This window comes from Rattus rattus, chromosome 18 (genome assembly GCF_011064425.1).
Source record: "Rattus rattus isolate New Zealand chromosome 18, Rrattus_CSIRO_v1, whole genome shotgun sequence".
Taxonomy (NCBI): Eukaryota; Metazoa; Chordata; class Mammalia; order Rodentia; family Muridae; genus Rattus; species Rattus rattus.
The window spans coordinates 1,585,601-1,606,167 of NC_046171.1; the positions used below are offsets into that span (position 1 = coordinate 1,585,601).

General features: G+C 53.2%; 1 protein-coding gene across 1 annotated transcript in view; it reads right to left on the reverse strand.

The window, feature by feature from the left end:
- The window catches only part of Agpat3 (1-acylglycerol-3-phosphate O-acyltransferase 3), an 84,048-nt gene that overhangs the window by 38,566 nt on the left and 24,915 nt on the right, over positions 1 to 20,567 (reverse strand). The window lies entirely within an intron of this gene.

Genomic DNA, 20,567 nt, shown 5'->3' on the forward strand with positions numbered 1-20,567 from the left:
TTACTGCCCAACACTGCCTGCACCCACACGGCCCGAACCTGCACTCTCCCAGCCTGCAGCCCCACCACACACCCGCATCATCATACCACCATCCCCAAACCCACACGGCCTGCACCAGGCCTCCCTCACCAGTAGAAGTAATAGGCCAGGGCCACGGCCAGTAGAGCGACGCAGACCCCAGAGAAGAGGCAGGTTGAGGAGCTGGCCAACATGGCTTCCCTGTCTCTCGAGCTTCTTAGAGGTGAGGAGGAGGAGGAGCCTGGCTGTGAGTGCAGGTCTCTGGCAGACTGGGGAGCAGGCTCGAGGAGAGAAGATGTGGCTGGGCCTGTATTGCCCACGTCAGGTAGGCACTGAGACTACTAGGAAAAGACTGTCCCGAGAACTTCCTGACTACCTAGTGACAGAAGACAGCTGAAGCAGGTCACAGGGCAGCCTGCTGTCTGGGGACCGCTGAAGGCTCTGATGTGGGACATTCGCTAATCCAATAAGCAGCTTTTCTAGGAGCTATTATGACGTGACTCAGGTCACTAGGCCCTGACCATCGACAACCAGGACTGGGACCAAAGAGAATCATAGGTTCCTTGCCTAGTGGCCAGAGACTCCAGGCCCGAACAGCAGGCTGACCAAGCCCAAGTCCCCAGGTCCATGCCTCAGACACTGTCCCTTGGGTTCCCGAGTCGGATGCAGTGTAAATGAGTCACTCCACAGCCCGGGCACATTGTCTGGAAGCCTCAGATGCTTTAAGGCCCAGTACTCTGTGGCTCTGAGATCCTGAGGGAAGGCGTGTGAACACTGAGGCAGAAGATGCTGAACTAGTGAGGCAAAGCAGCCCTGGGCCTGAGCATCACTCAGGGACCCGGGCTCACACAGACGAACCTCAGGAGCTCCACCCATGTGGAGAGAGTGGACTCCGCTTGGCCAGGGCTCCCATCAGTGTCTCATGTTTCAGGGACCCAGAGCCCCATTGCTGACAGGAAAGACACCGCACACCACAGGCCTTCCCTCTTCGGGCATTCTTCTGCCTGGCCACTGTGTCTGGCCTGTTTTGGCCTCGTGAACAGGGCACCTGTTGCTAAGACATCAGCACCAGCTCTGAGCTCTGAGCTCCATGAAGCTGTGGCCAGAGCCTCCGGCACGGACTGGGGAACCACATTCAGCTTTCTCTGGGCCACCCTGGTGAAGAAACTGTTGTGAGGGGTTGTCCTGGAGCCTGGCAGCATGCCTTCCCAGCACAAGCCTTTGGGTGGCTCGGTCCTGCTGACATTTTAATGCCTGCACAGCCAGAGACCAGCACCGTCGCACTAAGAGTTCCTGGGCTCTTGTTGCCCTTAGGGAATGCTAGGTAACAGACATTTGTTGATTTATAAGAGCAATTAGCCACCTGGAAGGTCAATGCTGGGTACCTCCCCCCCTTTCTTGCAGCCCTCATAATTTTATTTATAGAACTGGAGTTGATATCTGAAGAAAAAAAAAAGGAGTATTTGAAAATTAAGGAATTCTTTCTCCTTGCCTCAGGAACTTCGTTCCCAAGAGCAGTGTTGAGGAACCCCTCCATGGTGAGACAGGCACACTGTCATGAAGGAATGGCTCACCCGAGCCTGGCCATGAGAGGGGGGAAGGGGAAGGGAGAGGCAGGGGGAGCTGGGATTTTCCATCTGGCAGTGCAATGTGTGTACTCTCACTGGGAGGGCCTCACACCTTCTCCAGACTGGCAAGTTTAAACAGCCTCAGGAGGGGCGCTTGTGCACCAGCTCAAGGCAGATGTGACAGGCTGCGTGTGCAGCACCGTCCTCACACTGAGTGTGGCATCACTCGTGAAGCAGGGAGGCCCAGCTCATGGGGAACCAGGACTGCTCTAAGATGGCTACGAGGAGTGATCTTCAAGGTAGTTCATAAGATTCCCAGAGTGCAACAGGGGCTCCTAGAACCAGCCTCGCCCCACGGTCAGGGTGCAGAAGGATACTCCCATGTGCACGCTATGGCGAGATGGCCAAAGCAGGGGAAGGGTCAGCAACAAGGGCCAGGCCTGCAATGAGAGCCTTGACTAAGCTCACAGAGCACAAAGAGCTCCCACACAGAGTGGCCCCCGAGCGGCCAGCTTAGGGCAGAGTCTACGTTTTTAACTGAAGCCGCACCGTTCTGTCCAATGGGCCTCTTGGCTCTCAAAGGATGACTGATGGTCACCTATGATACCCACTGGGAGGAGCACGAGGCAACAGGGCCCACAGCTGAGCTCACTGTCCCCTGGGTTTGGGGAAGGAGCACTCTTATCTGAAAGTGGACACAGTGGTAGCACGGACAGTTTGTGAACCGAGCATTTACTCCAAAGGACGCTGTCGGAGGAGTCCCTGGGGGCAGCACCCAGGTAACTAACCCATGGCCTGCTAAGGACCAGCCCATTTTCATTAAGGTAGAAGTTAGACGCTGCTTACATCAAGACTTCAGCAAGCTTTTGATGAAGCCCTTGATTCCACTGGTGGTGCTTCCTTGCAACACACTTCTACTTCAGGTTCCCCAGAACCCGAAGAAACAGAACCCCTTAAACATAAGCCTGGTTATGCTGGGACTCAGCATGCGGGCCATGCTGTCCTCCAACTCACAGAGCTCTGCCTGCCTCTGTGCTGGGATTAAAATATGTGCCCCACCATGCCCAGCAACACTAAAGCTTTTTCAATTGGGCAGGACCAGTGGCAGGCAGGGTAAGGCACTCACCAACCAGAGCTCAATTCCCAGAACCTGCTCGGAGGAGAGAACGGACTTCTGAGAGCCATCCTGTGACCTCCACGTTTGCACTGTGGCTACAATAACTAAATACACGTTACAAGCAAACACATACATGGAGTAAGCTAGTCTCCTCTCCAGTGTCCCCTTTGCTGCCCGTATAGAGGTAACTTGCTAAGCTGCTCTTGGTAGTTATGTGCCGCTCTGGGAACTTGCTGGGATTCTATGACACTGCACCCCCAGTCCTCTGTCTCACGGTGGGGAACTCCTGTGTGTGACCAAGGCTCGGCTGCGTATTCCTGCGTGTCCATCTCTTCTGGTGGAGACCAGCACACGGCCTCATCTACTCTCAGCTCCCTGACCTGTGCCCCGTGGTGCAGCCAAAATGGCGTTTAAACATTCATGGGTGACAGCCGTCCCCACAGCCAGTGTCAGCACCCAGCTGCCTCCACTGCAGGCCTGTGGTACCCCAGAGGTCCTCAGCCACGCAGGGCGCTCCTTGTGTGGGCTCTCCTGCTCACCTTCTGGTGCGGCCCCGCCCTTCTCTCTATTCAGGGCTGAACTGTAATGGCGCTGGGAAGGCAGTAAAAGAACAGCACCCAACATGTGCTGGGCACGACGAAGGCCAAAGCAGCTAGCGGCTAGCGGCTGCTCGGACACCACCCCTGTGTCCAAACCTTCTCTGTGGAGGAAATGGGCCCAGACTCAAAAGAACACATGGGAAAGTCAAAAAGCAGACAAAACAAAAACAAACAAACAAACAAACAAAAACCAAAAAAAAAAAAAACTGCATCAAACCGAGAGGCTTCTACAGAGTGAAGGACACAGGGACAGCATGAGGAGGTGGCTGCAGGCTCCGAGAGGCCTGCCAATCAAACGATCACGGTCAGTGGCCGTGATGGTTAATACTGTCAATTTGGTAGGATCTGGAACCACCAAAAAGACAAGCCTATAGGCATGTCGGGGAGAGGCTATATGGGTAAGTTAGGGCTGGGAGACGGGTCTGTGGGTAAAGCACTTGTTTTATGGGGACCGGAGTTTAAATGCAAAGAACCCGCATGAGACCTGATGTGGTAGCTTGAGGCTGTAATCCCAGTGTCCCCTCTGGGAGATGGGAGGTGGAGACAGGAGACTCCCAGAGGTGTGGCAGTTGGCCTGGAGTATGCAGCAGTGAACAGACACTCTAGCCCCAAACCAGGAGGAAAGAGAAAGCTGATAGCTGGTTACCTGGGACACAGAGCGCGCTCTCTCTCTCGCTCTCTCTCTCTCTCTCTCTCTCTCTCTCTCTGTCTGTCTGTCTCTCTCTCTCACACACACACACACACACAGAGAGAGAGAGAGACAGAGAGAGAGAGCTAAGTAAACAGGAACTGGTGAGCTGAGCACCAGCCTTTATCGATTGCTCCCTCTCTGCTCCTGACTTGGGATGCACAGTGACCAGTGCCTCCTCACACTCCCACACCGCCTCATCCCTGCCTTCCAACCGCGAGCCCGAGGAAACCTTCGCTTCCTTCAGCTGCCTTGCTCATCGCAGCCATAGGACAAGTCACTAATGCAGAGACCAGTGTCCAACACAGGCTCAGGTCGAGATGGAGCCAAGGACAACAAAAAGTGGTGTAGACATACTGGGAACAGTAGTCAGTGACACAGTGCAAACAAAGCATACAGTAGCCATCACTGGGTAAGGTGTGGAAAGAGGAGAGAGACCCTTGCACATCAGCGAAGCCACTGTGGTACGACAGCATGGAAGGCAAGAAATTAGAACTATCTTATCTCCTAACTGTCCACCCGTGGATGAACAGGCAGCAAAATTAGCACATACACACAGTGGAATATTATACAGCCATAAAAATCCGTCAATAAACAAATAAATAAAGCAAGTCTTAGCCTCAGTGTGGATAGAAACAGAGAGCATTGTGCTAAGACAAGCAGGCCCGGAAGACACCCCTCACACTGATAGGTGGAATCTAAGCCCGTCCGACAGACACAGGGTAGAACTGCTGGGGGCAGCGGCCATGGTTCACAGCCTCCAGAGGGACTGGAGAAATGGTGGGGCTGTGTGGCGCTGTGGCAACCACAGTGACTGGCAGCACTATCCCGGTGCCTCTGTCCCAGACGGCGGTTCTAGCCTCCCAGCTCTTCTCCATCCCAGAAGTGTCTCCAGCACAGGACTCTCAGGGCTGGCCCCAGCACCCTCATGACTCAGGGGCATGTGAGAAGAGGACATGTCGTGGTCTCAGACACCCTGCTCTCCTGCTGTTCTAAGTCTGAAGAAAGTGCCCTGGCTGAACCACAGCCTAAGTCCAGGACCAGTGACGAGGTCTCCACACCAGGCTCTGAGGGCTGGGGAAGCACACTGTCCATATAGCCAGGCGCTGTCCCCTGCTACTTTGCTTACTAGGTTAAGGAGCCCAGGTCACCATTTCATCAGCTTACCCAGTTTGTTGCAAGTCAGGGAGACCTGGGGACCTCTCCAGGAGGAAGCTGCCTGGTTCTCACCGGCCCCGCCCATGCTCCTAAGGTTCTCACCACACCCATCCCTCCAGCTCTGCCTCTGGATTGGCAGTTGCTTCCTGCGGTTTCAGGAAGGAGCAGGAGTTTCTACTGCTCGCTAGTGCTGACTGGAGGACCCTCTGGACATCACATGACCATAGAGTGGAGGGTTCTGTGTCCCACTCTCAGCCTGGCTCTGTGGGGACGCCTCTAGGAGGTGACTTCTGTTCAGCTCCAGAACCAGTCTACCCTGCACATCTTTACATAAGCAAGCACATGCAGAAGAAGCAAAGCAACATCCTACCCGTGCGTAGCCAGCCCAGTGCTGTAGACGGTGATGGCAGAGAATCCAGGAACAAGGCAGCTGGCGAACTCAGGGACCCAGCTGGTAAAGTGCCCGTCCAACAACATGGGGACTCACGGGGAATGAAGTTACTATGCAGACCAAACAAAGAGTAAACAGGCCAGGCGTGAGCCAGGAGTCTGGGGCCCCGTCTCCAGGGTGCTGCACATATTTGGAAACTTTCTCCCCAGGTGCTGTCTGGGCGGCTCGCGATCGCCCCCAAGACATTTTTAAAGGCAGGCACAAAGGAGAGGGAAGACACCCCGGACTATCTGTGAAGGGTGGGTTCTGCACTAAGAGCATGGAGCGGCCTGGCCCCTGCATCTGGCACTGGGAACACTGGGAACAGCACGAGGGATAGATACAGACAGCTGAGCGAGCTTGTGGAGGTCATCTCAGGGTGGTAAGGAAGAGACCCAGCAGGAAAGGCAAGGGCTGGAGGGCGGCTCTGTGCAAGAGATGTGAGCAGAATCCCAGTTCACCTCCAGCTTCCCTCCTTCCCTGACTGTGGTGTGTGTGGCTGACAGACAAAAACTTGCTCCTTCTAGAACATCTGACACCATGACTGTGCTACCAGCTTGAAACCTCAAGGAGAGGCAGTTCCTTCAGACAAAATAACTCTGACACTTGAGATAACCCAAAGGAAGCAGCCTGCTTTGCTCTGTGCTTCCTGCACGACCTAATCTACAGCGGCATTTCTGCCATCTGCAAGTTGTGTGCCTTGCCATGGGAGCACCACAGCCTATGTAACAGGGAGCACCTTGCCGTGGGAGCACCACAGCCTATGTAACAGGGAGCACCTTGCCATGGGAGCACCACAGCCTATGTAACAGGGAGCACCTTGCCGTGGGAGCACCACAGCCTATGTAACAGGGAGCACCTTGCCGTGGGAGCACCACAGCCTATGTGACAGGGAGCACCTTGCCGTGGGAGCACCTATGCAGGGAGCACCTTGCCGTGGGAGCACCACAGCCTATGTAACAGGGAGCACCTTGCCGTGGGAGCACCACAGCCTATGTAACAGGGAGCACCTTGCCGTGGGAGCACCACAGCCTATGTAACAGGGAGCACCTTGCCGTGGGAGCACCACAGCCTATGTAACAGGGAGCACCTTGCCGTGGGAGCACCACAGCCTATGTAACAGGGAGCACCTTGCCGTGGGAGCACCACAGCCTATGTAACAGGGAGCACCTTGCCGCCATGGGAGCACCACAGCCTATGTAACAGGGAGCACCTTGCCATGGGAGCACCACAGCCTATGTAACAGGGAGCACCTTGCCATGGGAGGACCACAGCCTATGTAACAGGGAGCAGGCTCCTGTCCTCTTCAATCACTCAGGAGGACTGTCCACCCTGTCCCTGTAAGTGTCTCAGGGGGAGTTTCCTAAATCAAAGCAACAAAGCCAGAGCGGAGCAACATGGCACCCAGGCACAAAACACCCACGTACCTAGGCTTGCACTGCATGCCTCAGCTCTAAACCCTGCCGGGGGCTCTGGGTAAGGCGTCAGCTACCGCCCCAACCCCACACAAGGTGGCCTCTGCACACTGGGGTTTCTCCAGATTCTCATCATCTGCAAATGACACCACCTGTCACCAGCTTGTCCCTGAGGGTATGTTCACTGCACCCCTGAGAGGCACTGCCCACGCTGCCCACATGCCCTGGCAGAGTGGCTGCCATTGCTCTTCCTGCTGGCATAAAGACAGGGCCATGAAGACAGAGGAGCTGGCCCAGGCAGGATCAGCTTGGCACACATTTCCTCAAGGAAGTGTGGCATGTGCTATCTCTAAGGTCATTAGCTGCCTTACCCAATACTTAAGAAACCTTGTCTGTCTGTCTGTCTGTCCATATCTAATCCCCATATTCATGACTAGATTCCCACATGCAGGGATTATGGGCAAGTACCAAGACACCCGGCTGAAAGTCATGTTTTTCAACCTTTCAGAAAAAAGCTGGATAGAAAACATAGTAAGACACTAAACTAACCACAAATAACTCATAGCCCTCACATGGGGACGAGCATGGGGGAGCCATACCCAGGCCTGTCCTGCCTCTTACCTGCTGTGCTCACCCTCCAGAGCACCTCAACACCCACTCTGCTACCCTCGCACCAGCAGGACAAAAGGCTTGACGCAGATGTGTCCCCAGCCAGCACCCATAGCTTAAGCCATGTCTGCCTGCTGATTCTGGCTTCTTGGAGTAGCATGAAGCCAAAACCAGGATGACCCACTTGGTCAAGCAGGGATTAAGTTCACAAATGTATGTTTTTTTAAGATTTATTTATTTATTATATATGAGTACACTGTCGCTGTCTTCAGACACACCAGAAGAGGGCATCGGATCCCATTACAGATGGTTGTGAGCCACCACGTGGTTGCTGGGAATTGAACTCAGGACCTCTGAAAGAGCAGTCAGTGCTCTTAACCACTGAGCCATCTCTCTAGCCCTAAAAATGTATTTATTATAGTGTGATTTCTAAAGGGATCCATCTCTTCGAATGATGGGTTTTTCGAAGGTGCCTTGGACAGACCCAGAAGGGTCCAGGCCAAGGCCTGTCAGACTGCTGGCTTCCAGGAAGCTGGTTGGTACTTGGTGCTCCTGGTGAGATTTCTTAGGTTTCAAATTAAAAAGTTCCAAACGCGAGATGAATGAGATTTTTACATAGGCTGATTTTTACATACATCGCTCCTAGGCTGTAAAGGATGGGGGCCCCACATTTCAGCATGCCTCAGTGCAAGCTACCTCACACCACTCCATGGTGGGCAGACCAACAATTTATGTGGTACCAGTCAGCAGGGCCAACCAGCCTCGGCCTAGCATGCCTGGCCATCTGTAATACCACAAGAAGCTCCCACGGGTACTCAGGGAACAGGAACCCACAACAGTTCATGCGTGAGCAAGTCTCCTGTAGCACAGAGCGCTGATACTGTGTGCTCAGGAGCCAATGTGGAGAAAGTCTGATAGCCCTATTAAAGTAAGATCAGTGTTATCATCTCTAAATCAGAGTGAGACAGGAAAACCTGGGGCCTTCACCGTGCTTGCTCTGTGGTACTGACCCTGGGGTCTTACCAGCTCTGCAGCTGTGGAACCCCAAGGGGGCCCTGGGTGGCCTCTAGCTACAGCCGTGCTCCTCAGTGCCAGCTGACCCCGCACCTGTCCCAGCTGCTATCTGACCTTGGGCACCGCTCTGAAGGGCTCTGGGACCCTTCTTAGTTCAGACATCCTGTGGCTCAAACCCGAAACGGTGCTTCGAAAGAAGCCCAGTAAGGAAGCTTGAAATCTAGTGTTTCTGGTGTGTGTGTGTGTATGTGTGTGTGTGTGTGTAAGTGTGTGTGTATGTGTGTGTGTGTGTAAGTGTGTGTGTACCTGTGTGTCTGTGTCAGAGTGTGTGTCTATGTGTGTTCAAGTGTGTGTGTGTGTGTGTGTGTGTGTGTGTGTGTGTGTGTTTTAAGCCAGAAGTGTGCAATGGGCATAGAAACAATTTCCATGAGAATGTTGCTAAGGACTAGCAACACAGTTCTGCAGGATAGAGGCGTTTACCATGTGGCCCTGGTGACCTGAGTTTAATTCCTGGAATCCACACGGTGGAATGGGGGTGACTCCCAGAAGCAACCTCTGACCTCCCTGCTCACACTCTGACACATTGGCACTCACGCTCTCAGGCACATACATAGGCAGGTAGGACACAGGGCTGGAGGAGGCGAGGCAGTAAGTCACCCCGTTTAGGGGATGCCACCCCCACTAGGAAAGTCAGTGTGTACTACAGGGTCCCCAAGGAGCCACGGACATCAGGAATGGAGCCTCAGTATGGAGCTCGGAGTCAATGAGGGAAGAATCTGAAGCCACAGCGGAAACTATTCACCCCTGCAATCGACCCTCAACCCTCGGGAAAGCAGTGGCCCTGAGCTTTATAGTCTGGCTTGTTGGGCGTGAACAGAAGGACAGACAGCCCTGACCACTACAGAAGGGAGCAGACTGGGCAGGAAGGGTGACCTTGGCAGAGGCCACCCCGTCGCCACCCCTCCTGTCCAGTTAGACCAACCGTCTTAATGCGATTGGTGCCTCCCTGAAGGGGCCGGGTCACCTACTTCCACAAAGTCACCTACTAAAAATACAGGGCTTACGGGGAGGGGGGAGGGCGGGCGGGCAAGGCGACACTGTCCCAGTACAGCTCCACCGGCCAGAGGCCACCGTTCACAGAGCCAGGGGGTGGGGTGGAAGGATGAACAAATGGTTTGGGTTCTTCAAATTCGGGGCCAGTTGCTCTGTAGAGGAAACGTTTGAGAGGAGACGCTTGAGGCTGCCACGTTCTCATGAAGAGAAATAGAGATGGGAGCACTAGCTCCCTGTGTCCCCAAGCTGGCCTGGTCTCAAATGAGCCGCAGAATAGACACGTCCCTGACTATGGGCCTCTGCAGGTTGGTCACATTCATTTACAGAGCACGCAGCAGCCACGGGCCCACAGCACTGTGGCCACTAGCACCCCCCCTCCCATTTGTCTGGGTAGGCAGTGTGGAGCTAGGGGCTGAGCCTGGGCCTTCTGCTCCTTGCACCTTGTAAAACTCTCTCATCTATTCTCCTGCATGCAGCCTGCAGGCCGGGCTCACGGAACAGGAGCTGCAGCAGCCTGGCTGGTGGCTGTCGCTCTGCTGGTCCTACTCGGCAGAGGGAGGGAAGCCCCCATCTTCTCTCGGCCACAGCTATCTTGAGCACAGGGGTTCTGATGACCCCTGCTGGGCATCTAGAAGAGCCATTTGGCCTTTCTGCCTATTGCCCACGTCCCTGCTCTGTCCACTGCTAGCCTGGTGCAGCCCTGGGATCTGCTGGCCTCCAGTCAGTCCCACAGCCACGTCTGCTCATGCTACATGCTTGGTAGGACGCAAACTATCCATCACCCTGCAAGCACTCCAAGGTGAACTGCATCCCAAGTAGATAAAGAGTCCGGAGAGTCACGTGTCAATCAGAGCAGTCCCGGGCCTGTCCCCAAGCCCAGAAGTAGTATACATCGACTGTCAGTATTAAGCGCTGTCTCTGGAGCAACAGGCTCTGGCAACTCCCCCACTTTCCCAGGACAGTAGACGGCAGGAACCCTGCTTTGGACCCACGACTCATCTGCTTAAAACCAAGTCTGTACAGCCCCATGCTGTAGTAGGTGACCAGAGTCACTACCCCCTCCCAGCCCCCATGTGGGACACACACACACACACACACACTGAACTCATGGTGCTGGACTGCAGCTCAGTACTGCAGGCCCAGGGCCCACCCCAGCACGAGAGAGGGAGACTGCCTGCCCTACAGAGGTTAATTATAGAACAGGGCAGTGAGGCTTTCCCACATACCCCTCCCAGTAGCCACTGGATGAACATTCTAGAGTCTGCCAAGGCGGCTGTGTGGCCTTAAGAACGCAGGAACACTTCTTTCTTGATCCCTTACACCACGGCTTCATTAATTACCCCCAGCACCCTGTGCTCCTGGGGACTGGGTCACAGCTCTGCCTTCTGAACCGAAGCCAGGCCTTATCACCCCCGCTCCTCGGGGTGCTGCACACCCTGTCCTCACCATTACTTCAGGCATGACAAGCATCACCACCTGGAACCTGATTGTGAAGATTGTGAAATGGTCGGGCTGTGGATGACCCTGGGCAAAACTGGGAAAACTCCCTCTCCTTCTTCCTCTCCCTCTCCCTCTCTTCCCCGCCCTCCCCCTCCCACCTCTCGCTCTTCTTCCCTCCCCTCCCCCTTTCCACATCCCATCCCCGTGGCTTGGCTTCCACAGTTCAAAAGAGCAATGCAGAATCCCAGGTGTAAACAATGTCTGTTTTAAATTATTTCTCTTACAGCATGCTGAACTCATTATCCTGGTTTCTGAGTGATTGTGTTCACTGCTGTTTGTCTCTCTGTGCACATAATCTTTAAAGTCAAGTGCACCATGGGTAAGCTAGCATCACGGCCATAGGGTGAGCGCAGGTGTGGCTCAGGTATTCATCGAGATGGAAGCCTGAGGATGAGAAGGGACAGAACCTTTGCAGAGGAGAATCTTCCTAACTCTCCCCTCATACCAATCTAGAGCCTGCAGCCCTGCAGGCAGAGCTAGCACCCTATTAGGCAAGGGATCCACTCACACTCCTAAGATTACAAGGTGTGAAATGATTCACCTGCAGTTCGGACATCCCTTAGTATCCCCGGCCAAGGAACCCTCCCAACTCCCAACCCGGAATGCAAGAACAGACAGAATCCAAGGGCTCCACTCCATGCAACAGAAGCTCATCTTCTTAGAACAACCCCCGCCCCAACCCCAACCCCAGCACAGCTCAGAGTTCTCTCTCTCCTAAAGACGTGGGTAACTTCTGCAGTCTAAAAACATACTCTCCTGAAGGACCTGCAGGTCCGAGTTCATTTCAGTCTGCGGATAAAGTAGATGCCAGGGCTAAGACCACAGCTCTGATCAGCCACAGGGAATGGACAACCTCCCTCAACCCCATTCCAGGTGATGTTGGTCCAAGAGAAGCACTGGCTCGTCAAAGACAGCAAGTGACACCTCGATGGCTGTGCTTCTGCAAGCAAGAGACTGATTCGTTATCCAGAGGTTGGTTACCCAAGAAGTCATTGCACAACCGTGGGAACAGATCGGAGAGGAAATCGTGCAAGCAGGCACCAATCCCTCAGGATATCAGCAACACCCAGTACCTGTTCAAACCACAGCAGTGACGCTGTAAGCCTAAATTCAACACTCTCTCGTGAGCAGGGTAAAAACACCAGAGGAAGACGCTAATCCAGGAGTATGTTTCATCCATCCGACATACTCAACATGCTAGCTCAGCTGTGTGAGCATTAGGGAAATGCCAGGAGCTGCCATGCTGCTCGCCACCCACCCTGTGCCTGTCAAACCCAGAGCCTTAGTGTAGCCTCACTGCCTTCCAAGGGCGAAGCAGCGATGCAAGTCTGGAAGCCACCACGCTGGGAGCCAGGCTCTGTCATTTCCTTTACTAGGTGACATCTGTCTGCACAGAAGAGATTAGGCACTCAGGGAAGTCCCACTGCCATGGTGGCAGCAGCAACAACAGGCATTCCAAAGGATGCGCCCAAAGGAGGCCAGCAGAGACAAGTGTCACTCAGCCAAATTTTCAAGGGACCTGGCTTTAGAAATTGAGCAACAAAGAACCACGGGCCCAGAACCAGAAAGCAGAGTAGACGAGGACCCTCATCTAGCACCAGGGTGGAGAGAGGGGATCTGGAAAGGGCCACCCACTGAAGGACAGACCAAAGACCGGCAGGATCTAGGAGATGCCCCGTCACTCTCCCTTCAGGTGATGCGGATACACTAACAGTCACCCTTACCTGTGCAGGCAGGTCCCCAGCAGAGCTGTAAGTGCCCGAAGGCAGACTGGGCTGGCTTTTTATCCCCACTGCTGGGAGGAGCAGGACCCAGGCCCTGACACCTGATCACACCAGACAGGTTTCTGGACCAGAGGCAAAGCAGGGGTGTGGCCTGGAGTAAGAGCCCAGCCAGACTCCTGCCAACACCCACCAAGTACCCATATGTGCCCACAAACAGATAATGCCTCTCTCTGCAGCCCAGAGAAGGGCACAGGGTGTCTCACAAGCCTCCCCCACCCAAGCCCATTTTTCCTTGCTTCCTGACCCTTAGCTGTGCCTAGGATCGCCACGGCTCATCAGCACTCACCAGCCCAGCCTCTCAAGCAGGGCAGGCACTAAGTGGGGCTTTAAGGTGAACGAGTCAAAAGGAAAAAGCCAAGTGTGACCAGACCACACATGAACCAGCAGGGGAAGGCAGTAATCCTGAGGCTTGGAGACCACGAGGAAAGACAGAAATAGAAGCAAGCAGGCCTAGGGATGAGTTCCTGCAGCCCAGAGAGCAGCTGCCCACTCTCCGTCCTCCCTGTCACAGGGAGCACTCTTAGAAGAGGAGGAGTCTGCTTCTCAAGGTGCAGACACTGGGCTGTGAGGTGAGAAGAAAAGTGGTTTTTGGTCTCAGTCCCCAGTTCCTTGTGGCACTTGACAGTACGGCTCCTCATTACTGAGTCACAGTTTAGAAGTTCTTAATTTGCTCTTTCAGTCATGCCCTGACACGCTGGTGAACCATCCACTATAGCCTTGGGCCGGGGCTGGTGACGGGAGAGGCCCTGTGACCAGAGGACTGAAAACCTGAAAGAAGAGAAGGTGGGGATTCACCTTGAATGAACTGGCACAGGAGACAACGTCCTGAACAGAAAGCCCACACTGCAGGCACTAAGACCAACGATTGATAAATGGGACTTCATGGAACCAAGAAGCTTCTGCAAGGTTTAAGGACACCATCAATAGGACAAAATGGCAGCCTGTAGGATGGGAAGATCTTCACCAACGCTACATCTCTCGAGGGTTAATACCCAAAATATCTAAAGCATTCAAGAAACTAGACATCAGCAAACCAAATGATCCAATTAAAAGCTGCGCTATCAATCGAAACGGAGTTCTCACCAGAGGAATCTCAAATGGCTTAGCCACCCTTAAAGAAATGTTCAACATCCTTAGCCATCTGGGAAATACAAATCAAAACTATTTTGAGATTCCACCTTATTATACCTGTCAGAATGGCTAAGATCAATAAGGCAAGTGATGGGTCACGCCGGCCAGGAGGTAGAGCAAGGGGAACACTCCTCCCTGGCTGGTGGGAGTGCAAATTTGTAGAGCCACGATGAAAATCAATATGGCAGTATTTTTCAGAAAATTGGGAATTGATCGACCTCAAGACCCAGCTATGCCACTCTTGGGTATACCCAAAGGACACGCCATCATACCGCAAGGACACTTGCTCAACTATGTTCACAGTAGCTTTATTCATAATAGCCAGAAACCAGAAACGACCTAGCTGTCTTCTCAACCGAAGAATGGATAAAGAAAATGTAATTCATTCACACAATGAAGTATCATTCAGCTGTAAAAACAAAAAATTACGCATGAAATCTACAGGCAAATGAATAGAACTAGAAAAAAATTCAGAGTGAGGTAACTCAGACCCAGAAAGACAGGCACGGCAGGTACTCACTTATAAGTGAATATGAGCTGCTAAGTAAAGGATAATCACGCTATAATCCACAGACCCAGAGAGGCTAAGTAACATGAAGGGCTCTGCGGGGTGAGGTGGGGGGGCGGGGTAGGGACAGCCGCATAGAGCTCCCTGGGCAGGAGAAATAGATTTTGCAGGCAGACTGGCAATGGGGACAGGACTAGGTGGGATCTGGTGGGGAGGGGGTAGGGAAAGAGTACTAGAAGAAACAGCTGGAATTGGGGGACATTTGGGAGGACAATCTGGAAACCTAGTGCAGCAGAAACTCCCTGAAATCTACCAAGGCGACCCTAGTGAGGACACCTAGGATATGGAGCCTAAACCAGTCATCTTCTGTAACCAAGCAAGGCTTCCCGTGTAGGGCTGGGACACCAACACAGTAACAAAACCTTCAACCCCTATAAGGCGTGCTGGGGCACTGGTGGCACAGCCCCTGGGAATGGCCAAGCAATGGCTGATCTAACTAGAAGCTCACACCACAAGAGGGAGCCCATGCCCAATCACTGCCTGAATGACCAGGAACGGGAGGCTGGACAGCTCAGAGGCCTTGGGTAGGACAAAATATGACTGGCAAGGAAAAGGGAGGGAGGGAGGGAGGGAGGGAGGGAGGGAGGGAGGGAGGAAGGAAGGAAGGAAGGAAGGAAGGAAGGAAGGAAGGAAGGAAGGGAGGAGAAAGACAGTGAGAGACAAAGAGACATAGAGAGACAGAAAGAGACAGAGAGAGAGAGAGAAATTAATGAAATGACCCCTAATCACATTCTGCTACCCTCACAGCTCAGCGCTAGTCCAGTCAGAGAGGCTGCCTCAGCAGCTGATGGGAGAGGACACTGAAACCCAGCAGTCACACATTAGGTGAGAAGAGCCCAGCTCATAGCTCTCCATCCAATCCCTCCCTGGGGAGCTTAGGGAACACCTTGGAAGAAGGGGAGGGGACCTGTGGGAACCAGAGGGGTGGAGGAGCTTGGCCAGCCGAGCTGGCAGCACTCTGAGGTGACAGCTCGTCCATGTTTAGCTCTGAAGACACGCAATGGATGCACGGCGCTTCTTCTGCGTGAACACCGGACAGCAGCCTGACAGTTCAAACCTACTCTCTGATTAGACAGCGGTGCAGCAGTCAAGTTGAAACACTCCACATACGTACGACAGTAAGTCATCCGCGCTGACACTTCTACTCTGCCGTCTGCCAGGGGCATCTGTGCTCCGGTCAGCACATTACTGAGAGGAGACACAGCAAGTGCCAGGACCAAGAGAGGCCTTTGGAAAGGTCTGCCTCAGCCAGGAGCAGACAAGACAGCCTAGGGATTGGCCCCAGCCTTATGCAGCAAACCAAAACGCCATCGAGGCTGCCGTGCCCAGGACACGGGAAGGTGAGCTACAGCAAATCAATCCATGGGACCATGACAATAAAGGATAAAGGGAGAGGAAGAACAGGATAGCTCTATGAATGCTAGGAAAAGCCACCTGTCACAGGGACCTGTTCTAGACCCATCCGCAGCCATTGTGCTAAAGAGGGACAGGGAGGAACTGGTAAGGCTGGCCTTGTCTGCAGTCTCAGCATGTAGGAGGCTGAGGCAGGGGGATCACTGGCACTCACCTTAACAGAGATCAGAGGAGAAAAATATAGAGTGTCAGTGATGGGATGGTTTCAGGAAGTCCGAGACGTTGTTAAAGCCAGGGTAAGAAACAAAGCTTCCCATGAGGCTTCACTCGTGGGAGTCCAGAGTGCCACACCCTCTGTGCACATAGCCTTCTCCTCTGGGTTCCACGCTACCTCTCCCGGGGGGGGGGTGTCTACACAGCAGCTAGCATACCTCATATAGGAAAATTATCTTCCCTCCAGGAAGACAGTGAAGTAGAGAAACACCGTGTGGCCTCACACAGTAGCATCTGCCTTATAGTGTGTAGTGGAGACACACACTCCTCCATGTCCCCTGAGTTCCTGTGAGTTCGCCTCCTGATTCCAGCCCACACTGGGTGATCAGGGGAAAGGCAAAGTCCCCGCCAACGAGGAGGACCAGGACACATCGCAGACGTCACCTCCCATAGTTTTACCCAGAGCCCCACTCCATACGAAGCTGACCCTGACTAAAGGTCAGGTGTGCTAGCGCTGTAGAGACCATGTTCAGATGTAGCCTCAGCTTCCTACGTGATGAGCAGAACCTAGCAGATGGTAGCCATGAGACAAGACCCACGACACTCAATCAGAGCAACCACGAGGCCAAACGCAGCAGATGGAGGCAGGGGGTGCATCTGGCCTGGCCTGCAGAGGGTTGCAGGAGGAGACCTTGCTGATGGACGCCATCCACACAGGTCAGAAGTACCAGAAAAGTGCACATGTTCAGCCCTTTACCTGTGTTCTACACACGGGGCCACCGTGCAGGTAGCAGACAGTCCTCAGTGGAAAGGTGTCTGTGGCCAGACCACTCTCCTTCTAAAGCCACTTGTCACCAGAGAAACTTACAAACAGCACCAGCTGGAGGGACAGGTGTAGAGAGTCAGCTCTATAGAACAGGGAAGGCAAAGTCCACTTCCACGGAGGCAGCTTACTGGGGCAGCCTGCAGGGTTGTGAGGGCTGAGTCTGCCACATTATTTGAACAGGTGGCCTCTGGCCCTAGTTGGCCCTCATGGGAAGATGAGCAGGCCAGCTCATCACTGCTCTCTAAACCAGACGCATGAGTAAAGAGGCCATTCCAGTCAACGGTCTTAAGCCATCCCGGAGCCTACAGGCATAGGCATGAGTGAGAACACACTGTAATAAACACACACTTCAGGACGTTAGTGAACCAAGATGGGCTTTTAGTTGCTGTTTGAGACAGAGCTTCTCTGTGGGACAGCCCTGGCTGTTCTAGAACTCACTATGAGACCAGGCTGGCCTCGAACTTGGAGAACCGTCTGCCTCTGTCCCCCAAACACTGGAATTAAAGGGGTATGCCACCATTGCCCGGCAAGAAGAGCTTTTTAAAAGGAGGCAGGTCTGTGGGAACTGACGGGATCCAGCTGCAGAGGCTTTACAGAACCGCACTTAGTAACTGTTTGGCTGTCTTTATAGAAATGTGTTTGGTTGTTTGAAACACGGTATAGCCTAGCCCAAGCCCAGGCTGTCCTCACACTTGACATGTAACGGAGGAAGACCTTGATCTCCTGACGCTCCTGCCTCTGTCTCCCGAGTGCACTGACTTCAGGCACAGTCATCATGCAGATGTATGCAGTGTTCGGGGGTCAATCCCAAGGCTTCGTACGTGCTGGGTAAGCACTCTGCTGACACCGTCTGCTTGTATGTTTCTCGGAGCTTTTTATGAGTTCTGGAAGATTAATTACAAACCACTCTGGGTTTGTGGATCCTCCCAGAAGAGTAAGATCCTGGATGGAGTGAGGAATATAGCTTTATTTATTATATTTGGTTCTGGTTCAATGTCTACAAGCATATGCTACTTCTATAATTAAAATTTAAGTGTTGAGAACAGAGTTAACGCGCACGCCAGGCTCCTACCTTTGTGTCTGCATGGCGACATTCTACCCACCCACCCAGCACTGATAAGACTCATCTCTTCTTTCAAGAAAAGTGCCTCCCTTTGCAAGATGTCTGCCATTTTCAGACAGCCTGTCAGGGCGATGTCTGCGCCCTTTGCTCTCCCCTCAAGTAACCTCTTCAGAATACAGAGATAATCTCTGCCCTTCACAGCAAGACACAGCGCTGCACAGTGAGCCCCTCTGTAGCCTTCGCCTATCTCCTCTTCTCTGCTCTGCAGGGAACCCTGGGCCTCCAGTCTCCACCCAGCACCTACTCCCTCCCTGCAACCTCAGACTCTGTCTGAGACCTTTGTCACCAGGGAAACACACCTGGGTGCAGCACTCACAGACCCGAGAGAGGATTGTCCCCTATTGTTCCGAGAGACACAATCAAGATCCCATCTAGAAAGCCCCACTCCTCCGAAGACTCCCACCCGCTTCCCAGCCTGACTGGAAACAACCTGAGCTTGACATTTAGGCCTTGCTGGGAAGGATCTCTGACTGTTATAGACGTAGATGGACTCCGTTCAGGGCTGGCCACACTTACTGGAGTCCTCTGTGTCCCTGGGTGACCACACACACATATACACACCTCCTATTCCCCACCCCCTCCAAACTGCTAATTCGGCTGGCAAATCCCTTTTGGCCAATTACTTTGCGTTGTTAGGTTAAGGTCTCCTGCACGCCCTGGACAATCTCACCAAGGCCCAGAACCTCATGTACTTCCTCCCACAGCAGGGCTGTCCAAATGGTGGGTCTTCCAGTATCCCACACTGCACCGTACCCTGGAACACGCACCTTTACAGATGTTTACTGGCTATTTGAATGTCTGCATTTATTATTTATCTAAAGTTATTTATTTTATGTATGTGAGCACACTGTAGCTGTCCTCAGACACACCAGAAGAGGGCATCAGATCTCATTACAAATGGCTGTGAGCCACCATGTGGTTGCTGGGAATTGAACTCAGGACCTCTGGAAGAACAGTCGGTGCTCTTAACCCCTGAGCCATCTCTTGTTTTCTGTGGTCAGACTCAGTCACAGGAAGTGCTCTGACTCACTGACACATCTTGCTGGCCCTTGGAAAGCTTTCAAGAGATGCCAATTGTCGGAAGCAAATGTGCTACTGTAAATTTCAACATTAGTGCTGGGATAGCAGGGATGGCCAGACGCCCAGGGCCATATGTGAACTGCTCCTGTCTTGCCCCTTACCGAGAGCCATGTCAGTGCCCTGTGGGCACTGAGCTGACCCCAGACACTGCACTGTAGAGCCAGGTCAGGCCTCACTCCTAGCTTCCCAGGTCCAGCAATGTCCCCAACCTCAGGAACTTCTTCCCCCTCATTTCCCAGCCCTCAGATGTGACACGACCAGAGTCCTTGTCCCCATGGCGAGGTACATTCAGTGCCTCTCACAGCTTACTTTCTACAGAGCTCTGCCAAGCAGCTGTCCACCCCTGAGCCCAGACCCAGGAAGGTCACAGCATCACACTGGCCCATCTGGGCAAGCTGTGGCCACACACACAATTAGCCATGGTGATGCTTGACTTCAGAATCTCTGTCTTTGGTGAGGAGGACTGGTACGGAAATGTAGTTCACTTTGCAGAAACATCAAAAGTGTGAGTGTGTGTGTGTGTGTGTGTGTGTGTGTGTGTGTGTGTGTGTGTACAAAGGAAAAGTTAGATATTGTTTTTAGGAAATCATAACTCTAAACAGAAAAGGTGTGAGGCTAGAATTTGGTTCAACGATGCCATTTATGCTGCGGATTACAGAGGGAGGGCTTAAGCCAGGGTCTCACTCTGGAGCCCATACAGGCCAAAACCACATGGTGTTCTTGCCACTGGCTCCTGAGTGCTGTGATCACAGGAATGTATTCTTGCAAAGGCTCAGCTCCGAGTTACTCAAAATGTTTGTTGTGGTCGTAAATAAAATAGTGGGTTTCAAAATACTCTTGGATACGATTCTGTCCCAGAAAGTTAAACTACCTACCCACTGCCTGCCAAGAACTAGGACCTTGACCTAAACCATGAACCTGCAGTCTGAACCAACAGATCCGCTGGACAGATAGCACCCACTCTGCAGATGTCTTCTGGGCCCTGGAAGAAAGGCAGGTGCCACCTGATCCAGGTTTGACCACCGAGGACGAGTCTGTGGCTCCAGCTCCTTCATTAAGCTCTGGGGATGGCATGAAGCTCCAAAGAGTGAGGGCGCAGGAGCAGGGAGGGATGTCTCTCCCAGGTCATACAGAAGACTAGGCTCAGTTCTCAAGCCTAGTGACCCAGAACCCACTGCCCGACTGACCCAGATAGTGAGTCCAGTGTTCCACCACCATCAGCCCCTGTGGCCTCCAGAAGGAGAGGCACCTGCCCTGTTTCTATCAGGAAACAACTCTGACCCCAGGGTCACATGCTCTCAGGTCTCGGGTAGGTGGCTA